At 50.3% G+C, this 27,003-nt stretch overlaps 1 protein-coding gene across 3 annotated transcripts in view; it reads left to right on the top strand.

Moving 5' to 3' along the window:
• ska1 (spindle and kinetochore associated complex subunit 1) overlaps nt 1-27,003 on the top strand; it is an 80,237-nt gene that overhangs the window by 10,932 nt on the left and 42,302 nt on the right. The window contains exon 2 of one of the 3 annotated variants that reach the window (XM_072497422.1): nt 1,255-1,299. The exons of the other annotated variants lie outside the window; for them this stretch is intronic. The gene's annotated coding sequence lies outside the window, so the exon portion shown is untranslated. The remainder of the gene's footprint in view (nt 1-1,254; nt 1,300-27,003) is intronic. 3 annotated transcript variants of the gene reach the window in all.

Raw genomic sequence — 27,003 nt, 5'->3', positions numbered from 1 at the left:
TACTCTCTTCACCCATCCTGCCAGCCTGAATGACAGGTGCCACCTGACCTACTGACTATTGACAGCATATTTTTAGCATCTGCAGTATTTTACTCTTGTCACATATTGTGCACACTGAAACGGTGGTTGCGTACCGGTGCATTTTAGGGTTATTGTCTTCTACGGAGTGGTCTGGGCCTAATGACAAGTCAGCTGAAATATAAAGAAATTGCAGCCCTAAAATTGTGGAATGGAACACTAGACTGTAAAATGATAAAGACTTGCTTCATATAGTTTTACAACCACCAGATGTTTCACATGCTATAAGCCAAGGAAATACTTTAAAAGCAAAGTAATTGTTCTGATGCAATTTACACAGAAACATTTCAAGCAGTAATGTGATAATCACCAGATAATCTTGGTTGGTTTAGCACAGTGGGCTAAACAGCTGGCTTGTAGTGCAGAACAAGGCCAATTCCCAGGTTCAATTCCCAAACAGGCACCGGAATGTGGCGATTAGGGGCTTTTCACAGTAACTTCATTGAAGCCTACTTGTGACAATAAGTTATTATTATTACCTGATTTTGTGATGTTGATTTCCTTGGCCAAGGCACTCGGGAAAATTCCTTTGTTTTTCATTGAAATAGTTCCATGGAATCGGGTCTGACCCCCACAACCCAAAGATGTGGATTGACCACGCTAAATTGCCCCTTAATTGGAAATTTAAAAAAAAAAAAAGAAATGGTTCCATGGGATCTTTTACATCTACCAGACTACCCTTACTTTAAAATCTCGAGAAAGACAGCACCTCCAGCAGTGTAGCAATCCCTCCACTGAGGTGTCAGACTTATTATTTTTGTGCTCCTGCACTAGAGTGGGAATTTAACCTGATCTTCCTAGCTCAGAAATGAATGCTAACAACAGAGCCGCTGCTAACACTAGAATGTGATGAACTGGGATACTGAAATAGGAGATTGAAAAGAATAGGCCTATACCGCCTGAAGATTTTTATTGTTTCATGGATTGTAAGTATCATTGGTGAGATCATTTGTTGCCCTTCTCAAATTGCTGATGTGATGGTGAGCCACTGCCTTGAACCACTGCAGTCCATCTGTTGCAGATACACCCACAGTGCTGTTGAGAAGGGAGTTACAGGATTTTGATCTAGTGACCTGAAGGAAGAGCAATGTAATTCCAAGTCAGAATAGTGTATGGCTTGAAAAAGAACTTGCTGGTGATGCTGTTGTCATGTGTCTGTTGCCCTTGTCTTTCTAGGTGGTAGCGTTTGTGAGTTTGGAAGGTGCTGTTGAAGGAGCATTGGTGAGTTCATCTTGCTTCAGTGTATCCTGTATATTGTACATACTGCTGCCACTATGCATCAATGGTGCTGCCACTAGGCATCAGTGGTGGAGAGACTGTATGTATCAAGTGGACTGCTCTGTTCTGGATGGTGTCGGCTTGTTGGAGCTGTACTCGTCCAGGCAAGTGAACAGCATTCCGTTACACTCCTGACTTGTGCCTTGCAGATGGTGGACAGCTCAATCTGGGGAAGAGCGAGCTGTTCGTAGTTCAGCTAGGGGACCAGGAGAGGGGGATTGGCGAGCTCTCACTAAAAAGGGCGGAGAGGAGCTTCAGATATTTGGGGGTCCAGGTGGCCAGGAGCTGGGGGGCCCTGCATTGGCTCAACTTTACAAGGCTGGTGGAGCAAATGGAGGAGGAGTTCTAGAGGTGGGACGCATTGCCGCTGTCCTTGGCGGGTAGGGTACAGTCAATCAAAATGACGGTGCTCCCAAGGTTTTTGTTCCTATTCCAGTGCCTCCCCGTGTTTATCCCAAAGGCTTTTTTCAGGCGGGTTAACAGGAGTATAATGGGGTTTGTGTGGGCGCGAGGGACTCCGAGGGTGAGAAGGGTGTTCCTGGAGCAGAGTAGAGATGGGGGGGGCTGGCGCTGCCCAACATCTGTGGGTACTACTGGGCCGCCAATGCGACGATGGTGCGCAAGTGGGTGATGGAGGGGGCTGCATGGAAGAGGCTGGAGACGGCATCCTGTGTGTGTACACGAGTCTGGGGGCACTGGCAACGGCGCCGCTCCCTCCAAGGAGGTATACCACGAGCCCGGTGGTGGTGGCTGCCCTCAAAATTTGAGGGCAGTGGAGGCGGCATAGGGGGGAAGTTGGGCCTCGGCGTGGACCCCATTACGGGGGAACCACCAGTTCGCCCCAGGAAGAACAGGTGGAGGGTTTTCGGGGTGGCACAGGGCAGGGATACGAAAGTTGGGGGACCTGTTTGTGGACGGGAAGTTCGCGAGCTTGGGTGAGCTGGAGGAGAAGTACGGGCTCCCCCCAGGGAACACCTTTGGGTACTTACAGGTAAGGGCGTTTGCCAGCCGGCAGGTGGTGGAATTCCCGTAGCTACTGCCACACACTGCACAGGACAGGGTGCTCTCGGGGGGGGGGGTGGGAGTGGGGAAGATATCGGAAACTTACCAGGTGATGCAGGAGGAGGAGGAGGCCTCGATGGTGGAGTTGAAAGGTAAGTGGGAGGAGGGGTTGGGTGAGGAGATCGAAGAGGGGTCGTGGGCAGATGCCCTAGGGAGGGTGAACTCTTCCGCTTCGTGCGCGAGGCTCAGCCTCCTACAGTTTAAGGTGCTGCACAGGGCACACATGACCGGGACAAGGATGAGCCGGTTCTTTGGGGGTGAGGGCAGGTGTGTTGGGTGCTCAGGGAGCCCAGCAAATCACACCCATATGTTCTGGGCATGCCCAGTGATGGAGGAATTTTGGAAGGGCTTAGCGAGGACGGTGTCGAGGGTGGTAGGATCCAGGGTCAAACCGGGCTTCGGGCTCGCAATATTTGGGGTGGCAGAGGAGCCGGGAGTGCAGGAGGCGAAAGAGGCCGGAATTCTGGTCTTTGCGTCCCTGGTAGCCCGGCGAAGGACTCCCCTTCTGTGGAAAGATGCGAGGCCCCCAAGCGTGGGATCCTGCATCAGCGATATGGCAGGGTTCATTAAATTGGAGAGGGTGAAATTCGCCTTGAGAGGGTCGGTACAAGGGTTCTTTAGGTGATGGCAACCGTTCTTAGACTTTCTGGCAGAACGATAGACATTGGTCAATGGCAGCAGCAGCTCCGGGGGGGGGGCGGTTTACTTTATTTTTGTTTATATTATTTACACTGGAGGGTCTGAGGGGGTGTATACACGTGTTGTTAAGTCGGGGTGTTAATGTTAATTTGTTATTTATGTACAGGGGGGATGGGTTTTGAGGGGTTGCTTTTTTAGATTGTGTTTTGTGCTTAACCCTGTTGGGTTCTTTTTTTCTTATTTTTATTGATATTTTATGAAAACCTTTTAATAAAAATTATTTTTTTTAAAAAATGGATGTATTAATGGCAGTTGAAAATGGGACTTTAGCTGATAAAAAGCTTGTGGTATTAAAACTGCATAGGCAATTTGCACATCCGTCTCCTCGGAGGCTTAAAAATTTATTAAAGTATGCAGGGGTAAGGGATGACGACTATACTAAACTGATAGAACAGGTTAGTGACCGCTGTGAAGTTTGTAGGAAGTACAGAAGGACACCAGCACGACCGATAGTAACCCTACCTTTGGCCAGGGATTTTAACAACATTGTGGCCATGGACCTTAAGATCTGGGATAAAGCAAATAATATATTTATTTTGCATTTTGTAGATTTAGCAACCAGATTTAGTCAATCAACGATTGTACGAAGTAAAGAAAAGAGAGTAATTCTGGATCAAATCGTGGAAAAATGGATAGGGACAGGAGTGGGTCCACTGGCAAAATTCCTTACGGACAATGGGAGAATTTGCTAATGATGAGTTTAGGGAAATGTGTGAAAACATGAATATCAGAGTTATGAATACGGCTGCAGAAAGCCCATTTAGTAATGGTGTCTGTGAAAGAAATCATGCTGTCATCGATGACATGCTTAGGAAAATTTTGGCAGATCGACCAAATTGCAGGCTAAATTCAGCTTTAGCATGGGCAGTACATGCAAAGAATTCATTGCAGATGATTGGGGGCTATAGTCCTTATCAATTAGTGTTTGGTAGAAATCCTAAAATTCCATCCATTTTGGATGACCAGCTTCCAGCTTGGGAGGGGACTACAATTAGCTCTGGTTTTGCTGAACATTTAAATGCATTACATAGCAGTAGAAAAGCTTTTTTGGAAGCAGAAGTCTCAAAGAATTCGCAGAGCTTTAAGACATAACGTACGGCCATCAGATGCCGTTTTTCAGCAAGGAGACATGGTATACTATAAGAGAGACAATTCTAATGAATGGAAAGGCCCAGGGAAGATCATAGGCATAGATGGCAAAACAATTATTTTGCAACATGGTAATCAAACTGTTAGGGTACATTCATCAAGGATAATGGGTACAGATTACAAATTTTCAAATTTAGACAGAGCAGACAGACATGACGAGGAACCAGAGTCATCTGGTACGCATTGTTACAGAACTATGAGGACCAATTAACTGATATAGACCGGGTTTCTGTGGAGGAACACAACACTTCTGGTGAATTAAAACAGGCCATTTTTCCGAAAGGGCAACTGCCAAAAGTTGGTACAAAAGTGAGATACTTGCCTGAAGGGTCTAGTCAATGGAAGGATGCAACTGTTATTAGTAGAGCAGGGAAGGCCACTGGAAAGTATAAACATAGGTTGAATGTACAGCATTCAGGGGAAGGAGTCAAGACAATGGATTGGGAAAACAAAGTTCAAAAAATGGAGGGCACAGAAACGCAGTGCCAGTTCAGATAGTACATCGGATAGTGAACAGGTCTGCAGGAAAAGGTCGAGGACATCCCACAGCAGAAGGGAAAGATCAAGCAGTAACAGTACAGAACGTGATACCAGGCGGGAGAGGGGATGTAGTTTGTCAAGATCTCGGAACATGAGTAAGACTACGAATACTAATAGGAGTAGAAGCCCACGTGCACGTGAGATTTTGGTGGCTTCAAATAAATTAGATGGAAAAGTTTATTGAAGAAGCTAAATAGCAAGAATTACATAGTTGGAGTGAATTTGGGGTATACACGGAAGTACCGGATAGGGGACAAAGAGCTCTATCCCACAGATGGATTTGCACGGAAAATGTTCTTCCGGATGGAACTTATAAGGCAAAGGCCAGGCTCGTGGCAAGGGGATTTGAAGAAAACTTAGAAGATCAGGATTTAAGGGTAGATTCACCTACAGCAGGAAAGGTTATTTTAAAGATCATCTTGGCTCTATTAGCCACAAAGACATGGGAATGCAAATCTATAGATATAAAAGCTGCCTTTTTACAGGGGCATCGGCTCCAGAGAGACATTTTTCTCTGTCCTAAAGAAGCAGCTAACACAGAAGGGGTACTCTGGAAGTTGAACAAATGTGTATATGGATTAAATGATGCATCTAGAGTCTGGTATTTTTCGGTAAGGTCAGTTTTGTTAAAGTTAGGCAGTTGCCAGTTGAAAGCAGATCCGGCAATGTTTTACTGGCACTATAAAGGAAATCTTTCTGACATTTTTATGATGCATGTCGATGATTTTTTTGTGGGGAGGGACTAGTGATTTTGAAGCTATTGTAATCTCTGGTTTGAGGAAAGAATTCAGGGTTGGAAGTCAGGCTTCCGGTGCATTTAAATATATTGGACTGGAAATCGGACAGACTAAGTTAGGGGCAACTTTACGTCAGCAATCTTATTTGGAAAGCATCACCCCAATAACAATTAGTCGTGGCCTAGTTTCACAAAAAGACAATGGTTTCAAAGATAGAAAAAGAGCAACTGCGAAGTTTAATTGGGCAACTGAATTGGTTAGGCAGGCAGACTAGACCGGACGTGAGTTTTGATGTCTTACAGTTGAGTACAAAATGAATGATCCCGAAGTGGAAGACATAATAAGAGCAAATAAAGCGTTGGCCAAACTGAAAATGCAGGAGTGTGTTTTGAAGTTCCCGGTTTTAGGTGACCTTAAGCACTTGAAACTCATCGTTCATAGTGATGCGTCCTATGCAAATTTATGTGATGGGGTTTCAAGCGCAGGAGGTTTTATGATTTTCCTTTTGGGGAACAATGGTAAATGTTGCCCACTTGTGTGGGAAACAGAAAATGAGGAGAGTGGTAAAAAGCACTTTGGCTGCTGAGACGTTAAGCCTTGTAGAGGCGGTGGATATGGCTTTTTATATAAGTATGATATTGACAGAAATTTTGGGATGAGGGGATTTGGGTAATATACCTATTGACTGTCACATTGACAATAAATCCCTGTGGGAAAATGTGCACTCAATGAAAAGAGGTTACGGATAGACATCGCAAGTTTGAAGCAGATGTTGGACAGAGGGGAAATAACAAAAATTAAATGGGTCGACAGGAGCTATCAACTGTCAGACTGTTTTACGAAAAGAGGGGCGAGTTCACAGAAACCTTTGGATATTGTGAATGAAGGGTGCTTGTTTCTGTGACTTTTTTTTTCTTCTTTCCCGTCCAAACAAAAAAAAGGGGGGGGGGAACATGTGTGTTTTTGAGTTCCTTGAAATTTTGTTTTCACCTAATTATTTTTTTCTCCAAGGAAGGGGAGACTGTTTTTTGTTTTTTTTTTCAATTTTTATTCTCCTTTTTCACGTTTTCTCCCACATTTACACCCATCAACAATAAACGATAATGAACAAGATATGTCAATCCCCATAATAACAACGATCCCATCCGCCCACCAACCCCCAAACCTCAACCCGCATGTTTACATAAACAAATGACAAAAAGGAATCAGGGATTACCCGTAGTCACCCTTAATCTAGACGGCTCTTCTCCCCCCCCCCCCCCCCACCAACGCCATCCAGCCTCTAAGAGAGTACTGTGCATGATTTTCTCCCCCCCCCCCCCCCCCCCCCCCCCAGTCTCCAGCTCCTCCTGTCCACTGCCTCTTGTAAAACTCCTCCTCCCAACCTCAGTTCCCTCCCCCAACCTCGGTTCCCTCCCCCCACCTTTCCACCCCGGCTAGACCACTCGGACCCTGTTCTGTCAGGCTCCGATGGCCGCAGCCGCCCCGCCCCCCCCCCCCCCCAACCTCACTCCCGTTCACTGGCCGGCTTAAACCGGCCAGCGTGGAGGCCCCCGCCCGGGTCCCTTTCCCCCCTTGCCCGGCCCTAGGAAAGCCCAAAGATCCCCTTTTAGCACACAAACCCTGCATATCCACCTACACCCCAAAGAGCCCTCCTTTCGAATGAAAGTCCCATCCCTTCCCTTGTCCAAATATATGCAACATTGGCTCCTTTAGCCTCTACCCCCGCGCGCAGTGATACAAAAAAGAAGAAAATACAGTCATGAGGTTACATCGGCACATGACCATTCCTCAATTTGTCAGTTCTGCCACAGTCCTTCTGCCTTCGCAAACTCCTCCGCTGCTTCCTCCGTTCCAAAATAAAAGTCCCTGAGCTTGTAAGTCACCCTCCGCTTCGCTGGATATACAATGTCACACTGCACCTTGCCAATGTACAGTGCCCTCTTCACCTGGTTGAAGGCAGCCCGCCTCCTCGCCAGCTCCACCGTAAAGTCCTGGTATACACGTATTCCAGCCCACTGCACCACCCGCTTCTGCTTGGCCCAGCTCAGGACCTTCTCCTTCACACTGTACCTACGGAAGCACAGAGTCACTGCCCTTGGCGGCTCACTCGCCTTTGGTACAGGCCTCCACAACCGATGAGCCCGATCCAGTTCATATTGGGAGGGGTCCTCCCCCTCCCCCAGTAGTTTTGCCAGCATCGCGGCAAAATACTCAGTTGGCTTCGGTCCTTCAACTCCTTCGGGCAGCCCCACGACCCTCAAATTCTGTTGCCTGGATCTGTTTTCCAGATCTTCCATTTTTCCTCGCAGATTATTGTTCGTGTCCATCACCTTCTGCATCTCCTTCCCCATCGACGCAAGTTGATCACCGTGCTGCAGTACCGTCTCCTCCACTTCCTTCAGCGCCTCCCCTTGCTCTCGCACCTCCGCCACTGCGCTCACCACCGTCGTCTTCACCGGGGAAACCGCCCCCTCCACCAGCACATTCAAAACCTCCCGCATCTCCTTCCTCACCATCTCCATACATTTCTCAATCTGTGCCAACTACTTTTGGAATTCCGCAGCCATCACCTTAGTTAGTTCTTCAACCGTAAGCACTGCGGCCTCCCCTGGTGCTCCAGCCTCCATCTTCTTTGTTGACCCCGCGGTGACCTTTTCCCCCCCTCCAACGGACTTTCAGCCGCTTTTTTCCCGGCCGTTTTTTTGGTGTTTTTTGACATCCTTCTTCTCCTTGCGCTATCTCCCGACCTTTACTGCCGTCGCTGGCCCTAGGACTGGGCGTTGCTCCCCGAAAATGCCGTTCTGAACGGGAGCCCTCCAATGTGTGGCTGCCTCCCGCCCGCCGTCACCGGAAGTCCCAGGGGAGACTGTTAAGTAATGGGTTAAGAGACATTGCAATTACTTGTCTCATTTATGTTAAGTATCCATTAATTGACACTGATATGTAAAGGGGCTTCAGGTGGCCTCCTGGGAGGTGGTGTGTTGTTAAGAGCTTTGTGCAGAGGCTGTGGAAGTGAAATAAATTATGTTTGGTGAAAAGGAAAAAGAACTTTAGACTCTTCATTTCACAGCAACTAAAACATCTAACAATCCAAACCACCAACATCCACTGCATTCAATTCTTCATAAGACATAGGAGCAGAATAAGGCCATTCAGCCCATTGAGTCTGCTCCGCCTTTCAATCATGGATGATATGTTTCTCATCCCCATGACTCCTGATCCCCATATTAATCACGGACCTATACTATCTCTGTCTTAAAGACACTCAATGATTTGTGGTAGAGTTCTTCAGATGCACCACCCTCTGGCTGAAGAAATTCTGCCTCCTCTCCGTTTTAAAGGATCGTCTCTTCAGTCTAAGGCTGTGCCCTTGGGTTCTAGTTTTCCCTACAAGTGGAAACATCCTTTCCACGTCCACTCTATCCAGGCCTCGCAGTATCCTGTAAGTTTCAATAAGATCCCCTCTCCTCCTAAACTCCACGAATACAGACCCAGGGTTCTCAACTGTTCCTCCTATGACAAGCTTTTCATTCCCAGGATCATTCTTATGAACCTTCTCTGGACCCATTCCAAGGCCAGCACATCATTCCTTAGATATGGGTGCTCACAATACTCCAAATGGGGTCTGACCAGAGTGTCAAACAGCCTTAGAAGTACATCCCTGGTCTTGTATTCTAGCCCTCTTGACATGAATGCTAATATTGCATTTGCCTCCCTGACTGCCGACTGAACCTGCATGTTAACCTTAAGTGAACAAGGACTCCCAAGTCCCCTTGTGCTTCTGATTTCCTCAGCATCTTCCCATTTAGAAAATAGTCTATGCCTCCATTTCTCCTTCCAAAGTGCATAACCTCACACTTTTCCACATTATATTCCATCTGCCACTTCTTTGCCCACTCTCCTAGCCTGACCAAGACCTTCTGCAGCCCCACTGCGTCCTCAATACTACCTGTCCCTCTGCATATCATTGTATCATCTGCAAACTTAGCAACAGTGCCCTAAGTTCCTTCTTCCAGATCGTCATGTATATTGTGAAAAATTGTGGTCCCAACACTAACCCCTGAGGTCACCAGCTGCTATCCTGAAAAAGACCCCTCTATCCCCATTCTCTGCCTTCTTCCAGTCAGCCAATCCTCTATCCATGCCTGGGTCTTGCCCTTAACATCGTGGTCTCTTATTTAATGGCCTCCTATACAGCACTTTGTCAAAGGCCGTCTGGAAATCTAATTAGATCACGGCCACTGGTTTTCCTTTGCTTAAATTCCTTGTTACCACCTCAAAGAATTCTAACAGATTTGTCAGACTGACTCGGTCCTATTTTATCATGCACTTCTGAGTACTCTGCAATCTCATCTTTAATAATGGAATCTAAAATTTTACCAGTGACTGAAGTCAGGCAAACTGGCCTGTAATTTCCCTCCTGAAACGGGTGTTACAGTAGCTGTTTTCCAGTCCTCTGGGATCCTCCCTGCCTCCAGTGATTCCTGAAAGATCACCGATGTGTTGGGTATGCCAGGTCTGCGAGGACTGCGTTTACTGCAGTCGTGAGAGAGACAGGCTTCCAACACTTGAAGAAATGCAACTCGATTTTATTGCACTCTTAACTATCATACATACCTTAACTGTGGGTTGACACTATGCTGACTTGACTGGAGACCTGAGGCTAACCTGACCAGACTATCTTACTACCACATGGTGTATGTTCTAGTTGCTGCTCATGGGCTCTGACTGTCTCAGAGGCTGCATCCCAAGAGAGCGGGAAAACTAGTGCCCTCTGGCTTTATAGTGGTCGTGTCCTGTCTGGTGATTGGCTGCTGTGTTCTGTGTTCACTGGTCACCCTGTGTGTCAATCACTGCCTGTCTGTGCACCATCATATACCTGCGTGTATGTTATGACAATCACCACCAATCCCTCCACAATATCCTCAACTAACTCTTTTTAAAACTCTGGGTCCAGGTGATTTATCCATCTTCAGACCTTTCAGTTTCCTCAGAACCTTCTCCTCAGTGGCCACTATACTCAACTTGCCCCCGATTCTCCTGAAATTCTGGTATCCCACTGGTGTCGTCCACCGTGAAGACTGATGCCTCCTGTTATTGCATTAAAAAGTTCTATTCAATTAGTCAACGATGATCTACCTTTCCAAATCTTCGCTGATTCTCCTTAATTGATTTAAAACTCTCCAAGTGCCTATTGACTTTTCCCCTGTGATTTTAAGAATTCCAAAACCACTTTTTTTTTTCTTAAATGTTTATTCAAAATTTTCAACCAAACACTCCAGAAAGGAAAAAAAAAATTGTACATAGGAAATCAAACAAGGTACATTAACCCCATTTAACAAGTAAATACAAAAGTGGGGGAAACGCCTCCTTTTAACAAAACAACTGTCATATGCGCCCTATTTACTACTTTGAACTGTATTAGACTGAGCCTGGCGCAAGAGGAGGAGGAGGAGGAATTGACCCTGCACAGGGCATCAGCCCACAGACCCTCCTCCAGCTCCTCCCCAAGCTCCTCCTCCCACTTGTCCTTCAACTCCTCCACCGAGGCCTCCTCCGCTTCCTGCAGCTCCTGATAAATCGCCGAGACCTTGCCTTCTCCAACCCATACACCCGAAATCACCCTGTCCTGAATCCTTCGTGCTGGAAGTAACAGAAATTCCCTCACCTGCTGTCTCTCAAACGCCCTCACTTGCATATATCTCAAAGCGTTTCCGGGAGGCAACCCAAATTTCTCCTCCAGCGCCCCCAGGCTAGCAAAAGTCCCATCTATGAACAGGTCTCCCATCCTTTTAATTCCTGCCCGCTGCCAACTTAGGAACCCCCCATCCGTCCTGCCCGGCACAAACCTATGATTATCCCGTATCGGGGACCAAACTGAGGACCCCACCTCACCCCGATATCACCTTCAATGTCATCGCTGGGCTCGTGGTGTACCGCGTCGGTGGTAGCGGCAGCGGTGCCGTCACCAAGCTAGTACCCACACAAGATGCCGCCTCTAGCCTCTTCCACGCCGCCCCCTCTCCCTCCATTACCCATTTACGGATCATTGCCACATTCGCTGCCCAATAATAACCACACAGATTCGGCAGCGCCAGCTCGCCCCTGTCCCGACTGCACTCCAGAAACACCCTCTTCACCCTTGGGGTTCTTGCTCGCCCATACAAACCCCATAATACTCCTGCTTACCAGCTTGAAAAAATCCTTGGGGATTAGGATAGGCAGGCACTGGAACACGAACAAGAACCTCGGGAGGACCGTCATCTTGACCGACTGCACCCTACCCGCCAGGGAAAGTGGCGACACATCCCATCTCCTAAAGTCTTCCTCCATCTGGTCCACCAACCGTGCCAAATTAAGCTTATGCAGGGCCCCCCCAGCTGCTAGCTACCTGGATACCCAGGTATCGAAAGCTCCTCTCCGCCCTCTTCAACGGCAGCTCATCTAGCCCCCTTTCCTGGCCCCCCTGCATGCACTACAAAGAGCTCACTCTTCCCTATGTTGAGCTTGTAGCCCGAGAAGTCCCCAAACTCCCTCAGGATCCAGATAACCTCCGCCTTCCCCTCTACTGGATCTGCAATATACAACAAACAGGTCATCAGCATACAACGACACCTGGTGTTCCTCCCCTCCACGGACTAACCCCCTCCAGTTCCTAGACTTCCTTAATGCCATGGCCAGCGGCTCAATTGCCAGCGCGAACAGCAAAGGGGACAGGGGACACCCCTGTCTTGTCCCCCGATACAATCTGAAATATTCCGATCTCCGCCGGTTCGTAGACCCGCTCGCCACCGAGGCCCTGGATAACAACCTGACCCACCCTATGAACCCTTCCCCAAACCCAAACCTGCTAAGCACTTCCCATAGGTACTCCCAATCCACCCGATCAAAGGCCTTCTCCGCGTCCATAGCCGCCACCACCTCCGCTTCTCTCTTCCCCCCCACCCCCACCGAGGGCATCATAATCAGGTTCAGGAGCCTCTGCACATTCGCATTTAACTGCCTGCCCTTCACAAACCCCGTCTGGTCCTCGTGTATCACTCCCAGGACACAATCCTCGTAATGAGGACCTTCACCAACAACTTGGCATCTGCGTTAAGGAGCGAGATCGGCCTATACGAACCGCTCTGCAGTGGGTCCTTGTCCCGCTTCAGGTTCAGCGCCCGAGACATTGTTGGGGGCATGGTCCCTTCCTCCCTCGCCTCATTGAAGGTTCTCACCAGCAACGGGCCCAACAGATCCACATACGTCCTACAAAATTCAACCGAAACCCATCCGGTCCCGGGGCCTTGCCCGCCTGCATGCTCCCCAATCCCTTAACCAGCTCCTCCAGCCCCATCGGGGCCCAGAGGCCAGCCACCTGCTCCTGCTCCTCCACCCTCGGGAACCTCAGTTGATCTAAGAACCGCCGCATCCCCTCTTCTTCCCCCCCCCCCCCCCCCCCCCCCCCCCCGGGCTCTGACTTGTACAGGTCCCCATAGAAATCCTTAAATACCTCATTTATTTTAACCGCACTCTGCACCGTATTTCTCCCCCCCCCCCCCCCATCCCTGATTCCTCCAATCTCCCTCGCCGCCTCCCTCTTACATAGCTGATGCGTCAGCATCCGACTTGCCTTCTCCCCATACTCGTATACTGCCCCCTGCATTTTCCTCCACTGAGCCTCTGCCTTCCCCGTGGTCAATAAATCTAATTCCATTTGGAGGTTCCGTTGCTCCATCAGCAGCCCCTCTTCGGGGGCCTCTGCATAGCTCCTGTCCACCCTTACTATCTCCCCCACCAACCTCTCCCTCTCCATCCTCTCTCTCTTCTCCCTGTGAGCCCTAATTGAAATTGGCTCTCCCCTAACCACCGCCTTCAGAGCCTCCCAAACCACACCCACCTGCACCTCCCCATTAGCATTGGCCTCTATGTATCTCTGAATGCACCCCCGGACATGCCCACAAACCTCCTCATCCGCCAACAGTCCCACATCCAGGCGCCACAGCGGGCGCTGGTCCCCCTCCTCCCCCAACTGGAACTCCACCCAGTGTGGGGCGTGGTCCAAAATCGCTGTAGCCGAATATTCCGTTCCCTCCACTCTTGGGATCAGTGCCCTACTCATCACGAAGTCTATCCGTGAATAGGCCTTATGTGCATGGGAGAAAAAAGAGAACTCTGGCCACCGGCCTGGCATACCCCCCCCCCCACCCCCCCCCCCCCCCCCCCCCCCCCCCCCCCCCCCCCCAAACTCTGGTCCATAAACCCCCTTAGCACCTTGGCCGCAGCTGGCCTCTCACCCGTCCTTGATCCCCAATTCGGGGCACTGGGTCCCCTGCAATCTACCACTCCCCATCACGTATCGACCTCCATTATCCACTACAATATTCAGTGCCTTGAACGACACCCGCTTCCTCACCAGTATTGCAACCCCTCTGTTCTTCGCATCCAGCCCTGAATGAAAGACCTACCCTACCCATCCCTTTCTCAGCCTGATCTGATCTGCCACCTTCAAGTGTGTCTCCTGAAGCATAACGATGTCTGCCTTCAGTCCCTTTAAGTGCGTGAACACCCGGCCCCCCCCCCCCCCGACTAGCCATCCCCTTTCTTAGGCCAGCCACGTGCCCGCGCCTCCAGTCCCCCAGGCGGCGAACCCCCGCCCCGACTCTCCCTTTTACCTCCAGCTCCCCTTCGGTCAGTACTGCAGCAACCCAGTTCTCCCCCAGCCCCTCCCTTCAGGCCCCCCCCCCCCCCCCCCCCCCAACTTCCTCAGCACGGGGAAAAGCCCACGTTTTCCACCTGGGCTGGCCCTGCCCCCTATGGCGCATCTCCTTTTCTCCTTCAACCTCACCCCAGTTCCCCATGACACAGGGCCTCCTGCCCCCCCACCCCCTGCTCACTGGGACCGGCCCCTGCAAAACAGTACCGATGCCCGCAAAACGCACATATCACATCCACTCACCCCTTCTCACTCCCCAGCTTTCCCACACAAAAACAAAAAAACAAACCCAACCCCACATCAAACTCTTAGTTCGAGTCCAACTTCTCGTTTTATATAAAGGTCCACGCCTCATCCGGCTTATCAAAATAGTGATGGCGATCTTGAAACGTGACCCACAATCGCGCTGGCTGCAACAGCCCGAACTTCAGCCCCTTTCGGTGGAGCACCGCCTTGGCCCGGTTGAATGCAGCCCTCTTCTTAGCCAGCTCTGCATTCCAGTCTTGATAAATACGGATCTCCATATTCTCCCACCTACTGCTCCGTTTCTTCTTGGCACTTCATAGGACGCACTCCCTGTCCATGAAGCGGTGAAACCTCACCACTACAGCCCTTGGCGGCTCATTGGCTTTAGGCCCCCTTGCCAGGACTCTGTGAGCCCCATCCAGCTCCAAGGACCGCGGGAAGGCTCCCACGCCCATTAACGTATTCAGCATTGTGGCTACATATGCCCCAATGTCGGACCCCTCCACCCCTTCAGGGAGACCTAGAATCAGGAGATTCTTCCTCCTCAACCTATTCTCCAGGTCCTCAAACTTTTCCTGCCACTTCTTGTGCTGCGCCTCCACGTTCACCGCCAGGCCCAGAGTCTCGTCCTCATTTTCAGAGGCTTTCTGCTGCACCTCTCGGATTGCCGCCCCTTGGGCCTTCTGGGTCTCCACCAGCTTCTCTATCGATGCCTTCATTGGGGCCAGCATTCTGCTTTCAGCTCCGCAAAGCAGCTTTTCAGGAACTCCTGCTGCTCCCGCTACCGTTGCGCCCACGCTGCCTGGTCTCCACCTGCCGCCATCTTACTTTTCCACACCCGCTCTCCTCTCTTCTCCAAAACCACTTTTTTTACTCGCTCCACTCCATACAATGCTCAGGGGAACCTTACTGCTGCCTTCCCACTCCTGGAATTGCTGTCCATGTGCCGCTGGGGCTCCTCAAAAGGGCCCAAAAGTCCGTTTTTGGCGGGAGCTGCCAAACGTGCGACCTACCCAGGCATAGCCGCAACCAGAAGTCCCAAAACCACTATTGATGGTCTTACGAGTGTTATTCAAAAGTGCGGAGATAGTGTGGGAGTTCACTCGAGTTGGCTGGAACAGCGGGGGATGAAGTGCAGAGTGAGTGAGAGTCGAAGAGAACAATGGGGAATAAAAGCTGTGTGGAATAGCGTGGGAAGAGAGCGGCGAACCCTGTGTGAACAGTGCAGGAGAAAGGCGAGCCCAATATAGAGCAGCGCTCAGAGCCAAAATGCTGAACAGAATTATAAAAATTGCAAACAGATCTATAGACTAGTGCCATTCATGAGGCCACCACTGCATTTTATGAATCCCAGGCAGAGAAGTCCTGTAGGAAAGATGAAAGAGATGGGCTGGGAAAGCCCCGAGGGTGAAGAAGGTCCTTCTTGAGCGGGGGTGATGTGAGGGGGGCTTGGCCCTTCCGAACTTTATTAACTATTACTGGGCAGCCAATATTTCGATGAGTGGGGGAGGAGTCTGTGTGGGAGCGAGTGGAGGCGGAATCTTGCAAGCGCACGAGTTTGAAGGCTCTGTTAATGGCACATCTGCCGTTCTCGCCGGCTCGTTACTCCACAGGTCCACTGGTAGTGGCAGCCCTGAGAGTGTGCAGGCAATGTAGGTAACACATGAGACTGGAGGGGGCATCGGTACGGTCACCAAACTGTGATCGCAAGTTTTCTTCGGAGGCTTTAGGTGGTGGCAGCAGGCAGGGATTGAGAGATTTGGGGATCTTGTCATTGAGGAGGGTTTCCTGAGCCTGGAGGAACCGAGGAGGAGTTTGAGTTACCGGGTGGGAACGGATTCCAGCACCTGCAGGTACGTGATTTTCTCCGGAGGCAAGTTCCAAGCTTCCCTTGCCTCCCTCTAAGGGGACTACAGGATAAGGAGTTGTCTAAAACAGGGGGAGGGGGAGGGTCTTGGAAATATATAAGGAACTAATGGAGTGGGAAGGGGTCCCAATTGGGGAGGTGGAGAGGAGTTGGGAGGGGAGTTGGAAGTCGTGCTATGGGAGTAGGCCCTGAAGAGAGTCAATGCAACCTAGTCGTGTGCCAGGCTCCGCCGTATCTAGGTCAAGGTGGTCCACAGTGCTGATATGACTGTGGCCCGGATGAATAGGTTTTTTGAGGAGGTGGAGGACAAATTTGGGCAGTGCGGGAGAAGTCCACGAATCATGTACATATGTTTTAGGCTTGTCCGAAGCTGAGGGGATTTTGGCAGTGATTCTCCTTAGTCTTGTCAGAGGTCCTGGAAGGGAGGGTGACTCAGAGTCCAGAGGTGGCAGTATTTGGATTGTCGGAAGATTCGGGAGCCCAGGGGAGAAGAGAGGCTGATGTTTTGGCCTTTGCCTCCCTGGTGGCCTGGAGAAGGATTTTGCTGGGATGGAGGGACTCTGAGCCTTCAAAGTCAGGAGTGTGGGTTAGCGACAGGGCAGGGTTTCTTAGGCTGGAGAAGATTAAGTTTGCCTTAAGGGGTTCATTACAGGGGTTTGCACGAAGGTGGCAGCCGTTCATCGACTTCTTTAAGGAAAACTGACCGTCAGCAAGGGTGGGGGGGGAAGCATGGAAGTGAAGAATAAGGATAGGGAATCTAATATCTGGGTAGGTAGGAGTTGGGGCAGGGGGAATGTTATTGTGGGGTTTTTGCGTGTGTTGAACCTCTCTGTTTCGAATGTTAAAATTATAAATGCCTCAATAAAATATTTTCTTTTTTTTAAAAAAAAAAAAGGAGAAAAGAGGACACTAGGTGTATGTGTGCTTGTATGTCCTAGGCCCAGACAGCGGAGGCTGGTCTCCAGTTGTCTTGGACCCCTTTGCCACTGGACCAAGACCGTGCTCTGTCAAACCAGTGTGGTAGCTGGTGTGCAATGGTTAACCCACATTAACCAAACTCGCGCGCTGGCATATTCTGCCACTTAAAATTAAGTTTGACACCTGGAACATTAAGTCCGGAATGGTGTACTGCTGTCGTTGTCCGGCAGTTCAACATTGACAATGTCTAAATAGATTTCATAGAATTTACAGTGCAGAAGGAGGCCATTCGGCCCATCGAGTCTGCACCGGCTCTTGGAAAGAGCACCCTACCCAAGGTCAACACCTCCACCCTATCCCCATAACCCAGTAACCCCACCCAACACTAAGGGCAATTTTGGACACTAAGGGCAATTTATCATGGCCAATCCACCTAACCTGCACATCTTTGGACTGTGGGAGGAAACCGGAGCAAACACACGCACACACAGGGAGGATGTGCAGACTCCGCACAGACAGTGACCCAAGCCGGAATCGAACCTGTGACCCTGGAGCTGTGAAGCAATTGTGCTATCCACAATGCTACCGTGCTGCCCCTATAGCAATGTCATGTATGTCCTAAGTGAGGCCTAGTGCACTGGATGGCCAGCTGAAGGAACAAATTAATGGTTGCACCTTCATCTGGATGGGTAAATCAGAAGTAGATCGCTGCCTACAAGGCGTTGGCTTCACCATTACAATCAAACTCTTTAACTGTCTCAGAGACTCCCCTTGCAGGATAAATGAACGCTTCATGACCCTTCGGCTCACCCTATCCCAGAACTACTCTTCAGCGCTTGCACTCCAACTCTTGAAACGGAAGTATTGTGGCACAGTGGTAGCACCTCTACCTCTGGAACAGAAGTGCTGGGTTCAAGTCCAGAACTTGTTTGCAACAGAAGGAGCATTCATAATATGGTTCAGTGGGCTGATAATCAGCTCTGGAATCCTTCCACCATTTTCTCTACTATTACCCAAAGGGAAAAACAATGTGGTTGTGACAATATGCTTTTGTAGCCATCTGGGATGGCCACTTACAAAGTAAACATGGATACTTGCAAAGACTCAAGGGAAATATGGCCAATACAGGATTCAGGCAAACTCAGAGCCTGAATGTATATTTGCTGACAGAGAACCAGACAGTATCAAAACCCTTAGCCGATTTGAATTCTAATGACCCATTTCCCCAGGACAAAGGACTGGTACTCTGGTATCAGATACAATTCCAGACACATCGGTGCCACTCCCTTCACCCAGGAAGCCCAAACAGCCAAGGTCAATGACTGCTCAGAACATGCCCGGCTATCAAGGCACCTGCCCCTTTATTGGCTCAAATCGAAGGCAGTAATCGAAGCCTGCCGAATTATTGGGTCTAAAGCTAAGGACTGCCCAAAAGAGCGCGAAACCCCAAAGGATAAGGAGAGACACTGCCATATGTTCGATCTCTTTGGCCCTGGCACACCGGCACACTTCGGCCCGGCCTATACCTGAAGCCAACTGCAGCACCACGACAAGAAGCAAGTTCAAGATCAACGATCGCTACCAGACAGGTGAACCCAGCAGAACAGAAGTTCCTTCTCCAGACCCAGCCACTCCAGATCCGAACAAAGGCCTTGTTCCTCTGCCAAAGCCGGGTGCCTGAAAGTTAAGTACAGGTTGTTATAGTGTTGGGTGTAGTTTAGCTTGTAGTGTTTTTATGTTGCATGTGTGAGTTAATCTTGTATGTAAATAAACCATTATTGAACTTGAACTAACTGACTGGTTGTTGGGTCTTTAATCAATATCCGGTTGAACCTTGTGGTGGTATCATCTGATACCTGGCGACTCTGAAAAGCAATATTACTCCATATTAAGAAGGGCAACATTATTGGCGTCTCCGGTGCAAAATTGGCAACCGTTATTATGATGCCAGTGGGATAGCATTCCACTCATCAAAATCGGCAACACTTTGCTAAATATCAACGGTAAATTTAGAGTGTAATTTCTGTGCAGATTGTAAGATCGTTCTTGCACTAGAGTCCAAAGAGGAATTTCACTCCAGCCTCATCACCTGCACCATGACAGGAGCTGACGATTGCTGGGCAAACCACCGTCTAATCTCTCTGATCAACATCAATGTAGCCCCAAAGCAGCAACAGAAACTATGCTACACGAAAATTAACTCTGAGACACTCGAAGACCCTGATAAGAGACCCCTATTCAGCCAGCGCCTGACTACTCCCAATGACCGGAGACAGTCCACAGGGCCTCGTCTGCCCTCAAGGCTCCATAATCAGCACCTGCAAAGAGATACTTTGTCAGTCGACCGAGAGATCTAGGAGCTGATAAGCCGCAAGTGCAAAGAAAGCAACTCTACAGCCGACTGCAACCCAGCAAAAAACCTCAACCTAAAGAACAGATAGTGGATGGAGAAAGCACAGGTCTTCATGCAGTTAGCTGACAGCCACGACTTGCAAGGTTTTTTCGTGCAGTTAAGACCACCTCTGGCCTAAGGCCCCACACCGTTGCTTGCCAAGAATGGAGAGGTGCTCATCGAAAACAGAAGGTCTGTCTGCATCACTGGAAGGAGCACTTTGAAAATCTCCTTAAGAGACTCTGTCTTCAACGTGAGTGTCCTCGACTCCATCCCACAGCATGTTACCGACCACCATCTCAGCACAACTCCAACCCGGCTCCAGATAGAAACTGCCATCCATCAGTTAAATAACAACACAGCATTAGGAGTAGATGGAATCCTCGCCAAAGCACTAAAAAATGGTGGAGTGCTATTGGCATAAATATGTGACCTAATTTCTCTTATCTGGAAGGAGGAGAACATGTCAGGGGTATCATGACCACCTTCAAGAAAAGTAATAAGTTCAACTGCAGTAACTAAAGAATTTCCCTGTGACTGTCACAGGGAAGTTCATCGTGAGTCTTTAATCACCATCTCCCTGGGCTAAAGAGCCACCCACTAAGGGACACAACTGACATGTCCTTCACCATGTGGCAACTACATCATGTGGCAATGCAGGGGATGGTGACAACTCTTGTACATGGTATTCTTTGACCTCAAAGGCCTTTCGATACTTGTCAACCGCGAGGGGTTATGGATCGTTCACCTCAAGTTTGTCACCTGTCTGTCTATTACACAATGACATGCAAGCAGTGATTCTGACCAACAGATGTGTCACAGACTCAATTCACATTTAGACTGGAGTCAATCAAGGCTGTGTCATCACGCTGCGCTTCTTGGACCTCGCCGCAATGCTCCCATCTCGCTCTCCTCAATCTGACTGGAATGGAGTTGAACTACAGAACATGGGATCTGTCCAACCACCGCCACCTGCAGGCCAGATATAAGACCATCTCATTCTCTGACATTGAGCTACAGAATTGTTTTTCCATTTTTCACCCCTCGCGACGAACAGCTCCTCCAGCACGGTCACAAACATCCCCACCTTTTCTCAAGCCCCCCTGCAGAGTCCCTTAACTCGTACTTTATCTTCTTCAACCGCTTCTCCAGGTTCTCTGAAACCCCAAATATGGCCACCAAAGGGTCCGGGTCCACCTCTTCCTCCACTATCCTGGCTAAGACTGCGAAAACTCCCGCCCAGAATCTTCCCAATTTTTCACAACCCCAACACATGTGCATGTGACTCTCACTCATCTGCTACCTCCTGAAAGCACCCACTCATTCTTGCCCGAGTCATTTCACTTCCCTCCACCTCCTGTATACACTATCCATCCCCCCCCGGCTCAAACCCATGATGATTCTCGCACAGCGGTGTTAACAGCAACATCCCTTCCACCCTAAAATGCCACCTCAACTGGTTCCATATCTTCACTGTGGACTGCACCACCTGGCTCCCTGAATAACTATTCTGAGCCATTGGCAACGCTGCCGTCACCATGGCCCTCCAAACTAGACCCCTTGCAAGATCCCTCCTCCATCCTAACCCACTCTACCCCTTCTTCCCACCACCGCCACACCTGATCCACATTCGCCGCCCAGAAATAATGAAGCAGGTTCGGCAATGCCAAACCCCCCCCCCGCTGCTTTTGTAGCAGTCCTCCCCAACATCAGCACCTTCCCTGCCCGTACAAAATCTGAAAATGATCCGTGTCCAATCTCCGAGAAAAGGCCTTTGGTATAAAGGTCAGGAGAGCCCGAAAGATAAACAAGAACCTTGGCAGAATATTCATTTTCACCACTTGAACCCTCCCCGCCAACTTCAAATACAGTGTATCCCAACTCTTAAGATCCTCCCTGGCTTCCTCAACCAGCTTTTTTAAGTTCCACTTACGGAGCCCTATCCATTCCCTTGCTACTTGAATGCCCAAATACCTAAACCTATCCCTCGCTGCCGTAAATGGCATCTACTCCCCACCCCCATAAATTAGTACGCTGTCCTAGCTCATTTACTGGAGAAACCTCGCTTTTCCCTACATTCAGTTTGGCATTTTTGGGACTTCCCAGCAATGAATTCAATTACCTTCCTTACTCTAGCCAGACAAGCGTGCCTACTTCTTTCAGATTGTGGCACAGGATCGCCTGTGTAAAGCTTTGCATGTTTTTTCAGCCTATTGACTGCAATGTGAAATTACGCCACTTGAGAGCAATATGCACCTTGTGAAATAATTGGTACAAGGTGATGAATTTGTACTAAAAGTGTGTTTAAGTTTGCTATACAATCCAATTTTACCACAATTGACTCCTGCTGTATGAATATCTATAAAAGACAGCCTGTAACATCCCAGTCATATTGTGATGCACCATCAATGACCACAAGATAAAATGGTGAACAATTGAGGCTTTAATGCGCTAGATGTTAAGCCTCCTGCAGCTGGAACGAGAATGGAGGCAGCGCAGGAGAGAGCACACTTTTATACACAGAGCCTGCTGGGTGGAGTCAGCAGGCCGGGATTTACTGTATTGACTGTAGCACAGTGGCAGTACCGTAATACACGTAGTGTCTAGCCAGTGGTGTTTACCACATTCACCCCCTGTTTTAAAAAAAAAAAAAAGTCCAGCGGCGGTGAAGCAATGTTACAGGTAGAGTGTGTCTGGGGCTTTGACCCTCCGCCGCGATCGCCTCCGTCTCGGTTGTGGTGTGGACGCCGATGTGGGCATCTGCGACTCTGGGAGCGTGTTGTCCTCTCCTTCACCCAGTAGTGGATCCCGGGGGGGGGGGGGGGGGGTGCTGCTGGGGTGGGTGTTTCGGTGGGGGTCGAATGTCGCAGGGGCGAGGGTGGCAAGCGGGGGGGGGGGTGATTGTGGATGGCGAACCAGCGGATGCCAGGTCCCGGAGGGAGACTGTGTCCTGCCACCCGTCATGGTGTGCCACGTAGGCGTACTGTGGATTTGCACGGAGGAGGAGGAATTTTTCGACGAGGGGATACAATTTGTGGCTCCTCGCATGCTTCCGGAGGTGGACATGCCCAGGAACTGTCAGCCAGGTTGGGAGCGACACCCCGGAGGTGGACCTCCTAGGGAAGGCAAACACGCGTTCGTGAGGGGTCTCATTGGTAGCAGTGCACAGGAGCGACTGAATGGAGTGGAGCGCATCAGGGAGGACCTCCTGCCAGCGGGAGACTCCTAGACCGAAGGGCCAGCAGGATGGCCTTCCAGATCGTCGCATTCTCCCCCTCCAATTGCCTGTTTCCCTGGGGGTTGTAGCTGGTCGTCCTGCTGGAGGCGATGCCCTTGCTGAGCAGGAACTGACGCAGCTCATCATGCATGAAGGAGGATCCCGATCGCTGTGGATGTAGGTGGGGAAACCAAACCAGGTGAAGATACTGTGTAGGGCCTTGATGACCGTGGCAGAAGTCATGTCCGGGCATGGGATGGTGAACGGGAAACGGGAGTACTCGTCAATGATATTGAGAAAGTACACATTGCAGTGAGTGGAGGGGAGGGGCCCTTTGAAGTCCATGCTGAAGCGCTCAAAGGAGTGGGAGGCCTTCACCAGGTGCGCTCTGTCTGGCCGGTTGAAGTGTGGTTTGCACTCCGTGCAGACTTGGCAGTCCCTGGTCACCGTCCTGACCTCCTCGATGGAGTACGGCAGATTGCGGGCCTTGACAAAATGAAAAAAACGGGTGACCCCCGGGTGACTGAGGTCATTGTGGAGAGCCTGAAGTCGGTCTACTTGTGCGCTGGCGCATGTATCGCGGGATAGGGCATCTGGGGGCTCATTTGAGCTTCCCCGGGCGATACAAGATCTCGTAGTTATAGGTGGAGAGTTCAATCCTCCACCTCAAGATCTTGTCGTTCTTAATCTTGCCCCGCTGTGTATTGCTAAACATGAAGACAACCGACCGTTGGTCAGTGAGGAGAGTGAATCTCCTGCCGGCCAGGTAATGTCGCCAATGTCGCACAGCTCCCACAATGGCTTGGGCCTCCTTTTCGACATAGGAGTGCCGAATTTCAGAGGCATGGAGAGTGCGGGAGAAGAAAGCCACGGGTCTGCCCGCCTGGTTGAGGGTGGCGGCCAGAACCACGTCCAATGCGTCGCTCTCCACCTGAAAGGGGAGGGCCTCGTCGACCGAGTGCATTGTGGCTTCGGTGATGTCCGCCTTGATGTGGTTGAAGGCCCAGCGGGCCTCAGCCGCCAGGGGAAAAACTGTGGACTTGATGAGTGGGCAGGCCTTGTCTACAAATTAGGGACCTACTGGGCGTAATATAAGAACCCCAGGCATCGTTTCAGGGACTTGGGGCAGTGGGGGCGGGGTTGTTCCAGGAGGGGGCGCATGCGGTCGGGGTTGGGCCCTAGGACTCCATTTTCCACAACATAGCCAAGGATGGCTAAGCGGGTAGTGCGGAGCATTTCTCCTTATTATAGGTAAGGCTAAGGAGTTTAGCGGTGTGGAAGAATTTCTGGAGATTCACGTCGTAGTCTTGCTGGTCGTGGCCGCAGATGGTGACGTTATCCAGGTACGAGAACGTGGCCCGCAGCCCGTACTGGTCAACCATTCGGTCCATCTCTCGCTGGAAGACCGAGACCCCATTGGTGACGCCGAAGGGAACCCTAAGGAAATGGTAGAGGTGGCCGTCTGCTTTGAATGCAGTGTATTGGCGGTCTTCCGGGCGGATGGGGAGCTGGTGGTATGCAGACTTCAAGTCAACTGTGGAGAAGACTCAATACTACGCAATGTGGTTCACCATGTCAGATATGCGTGGAAGGGGGTACATGTCAAGCTGCGTTTACCGGTTGATCGTCTGACTGTAGTCAATGACCATCCAATATTTCTATCCAGTCTTAACTACCACCACTTGAACGCTCCAGGGGCTGTTACTGGCCTCAATGACGCCCCTCCCGTGAAGCTGTTGGACTTCCGACCTGATAAAGGTTCTATCCTGTGCACTGTACCGTCTACTCCTCGTGGCGACAGGTTTACAGTCCGGGGTGAGGTTCGCGAAGAGTGAAGGTGGGTCGACCTTGAGGGTCGTGAGGCCACAGATGGTGAGGGGGGGTAGGGTTCCGCTGACCGTCAGGGTAAGGCTCTGGAGGTGGCACTGAAAATCGAGACCTAGTAACAGGGCAGCGCAGAGATGGGGGAGGACGTAGAGTCTGAAATTACTGTACTCTACGCCCTGGACTGAGAGGGTCGCGACGCAGTACCGCCGGATCTGTACGGAATGGGATCCAGAGGCCAAGGGAGATTTTGTGGGGGACTGGGAGGGAGCAGCACCTTATCATAGCAGGGTAGATTAAACTCTCTGAGCTCCCGGAGTCAAAGAGGCAGGTCGTCTCGTGCCTGTTGATCCATACGGTCGTTGTAGTGGTCGTGAGGTTGCGGGACCGAGACTGATCGAGGGTGATAGAGGCGAGCTGCGGAAGTATCGATAGGTATGGACAGTCTGCGAACGGCCAGGTGAGCAGAGTTCCTGGGGTGCGTTCCAAGACGGCGGGGCGCACATGGTGGGCGACATCCAAGATGGTGGCGCACGTGGCGGGCAGCAGTGAAAATGGCGGCACCCCTGGATCGCACATTGGGTGTGTAGCGATGCTGGGCCTGGAAACGGCAGCGACCGATCGGGCCTGGCAAACGGAGACAAAGTGGCCCTTCTTACCACACGGTTGCAGGTTGTGCCCCGTGCTGGGCAGCGTTGTCTGGGGTGTTTGTTCTGGCCACAAAAATAGCATTTGGGGCCTCCGGAGGTCGCTGGCTGCCGCGCAGCGCAGGCTTGCGGTGTACCCAGGTCGGATGATGGTGGGGCCCATGACGCCCACGAGGGTACCGCGCGGTCGGAGGTGTAGGACTCCAGATTGCAGGAGGCTACTTCCAGGGTGTAAGCGAGCTGTACAGTCTCTAAGGTCGAGTGTACCCCATTCCAATAATCGCTGACTGATTGGATTTAATGCCCGTGACATAGGCATCTCTGATCAGTTTGGTGTGTTGGACTGCCGACACCGCCTGGCAATTACAGTTTCTACCAAGTATCCGCAATGCACGCAGGAAGTCGTCCTGAGACTCCCCCGGGAGTTGCTGCCTCGTGGCCAGGAGGTGCCTGGCGAACACCTGATGTACTGTCCTTTTAGGAGAGCCATCTCTTCCGTGTAAGTGGAAGCGTCCCGAATGAGGGGGAAGACTTGTGGGCTCACCCATGAGTAAAGTATCTGGAGCTTCTGTGGGTCTGCGAGGGCTTCTGTGGATGCTCTGAGGTATCCTTCAAAGCAGGCTAGCCAGTGCTTGAAGGTGGCTGTGGCGTCGGCTGTGTGAGGGTCCAGCTCCAGGCGATCCGGCTTGATTAAGACGTTCATGTTTAAAATTCTAGCGCAATAAATTGATCACCATTTCGTTTTGTGGTCATTGATGGTGCAACAATTGAGGCTTTATTGCGCTAGATGTTAAGCCTCCTGCAGCTGGAACCAGAATGGAGGCCGCGCAGGAGAGAGCACACTTTTATACACGGAGCCAGCAGGCCGGGATTTACTCGATTGACTGTAGTACAGTAGCAGTACTGTAATACACATAGTGTATAACCAGTGTGTTTACCACATGTGTTCCTAATTGTTTTGAAAACTTGTCATTGATGTGTTGGGTCTGCGAGGACTGCGTTTCCCAGAGCAGAGAGAGAGACAGGCTACCAACACGGCTACCGACACAATTTATTTTGCTATGAGCTGTTAAACATACTTGCACTGTGGGTTGCCACTGTGGGTTGCCACTATGTTAGGTTGACTGGAGACCTGAGGCTAACCTGACCAGGCTATACCGCTAGCACATGGTAGATGTTCGTGTTACTGATCACGGGCTCTGGCTGTCTCAGAGGCTACATCCCGAATGAGCGGAAAACTAGTGCCCTCTGGCTATATAGTGGCCGTGTCCTGTCTGGTGATTGGCTGCTGTGTTCTGTGTATGGTCTTTCAGTGTGTCAGTCCGTGTCTGTCTCTGCACCATCATATACTTGTGTGTGTATATTATGACAGTCATTGCATCTCATGTAATGGATTCTGCCAAAGGGAAGTGTTCACATGAGGCTGTCTAACCAGGTGCTGAGGAACCATTTTTTGTAAACTGAATCCACCCTCCCTGCGACAGTGTTCCATTTTTTTTTTTTTTTTACCCTGGATCTGACTGCCAGAGTTAGGCTGTCCATGTTTTAACCAATATCTTAATGTTAAATGAGTAATAACTTGAAACGTTACCTGCTGGAGATGAAGTTAGTGAATTAAATATTCTATATCTAGGGTTGGGGCAATAGT

The sequence above is a fragment of the Scyliorhinus torazame genome, chromosome 3, assembly GCF_047496885.1.
Source record: "Scyliorhinus torazame isolate Kashiwa2021f chromosome 3, sScyTor2.1, whole genome shotgun sequence".
Lineage (NCBI taxonomy): Eukaryota > Metazoa > Chordata > Chondrichthyes > Carcharhiniformes > Scyliorhinidae > Scyliorhinus > Scyliorhinus torazame.
Note: the sequence above shows the minus strand (reverse complement) of the source record. Positions and strands in the feature narration are given on the sequence as shown.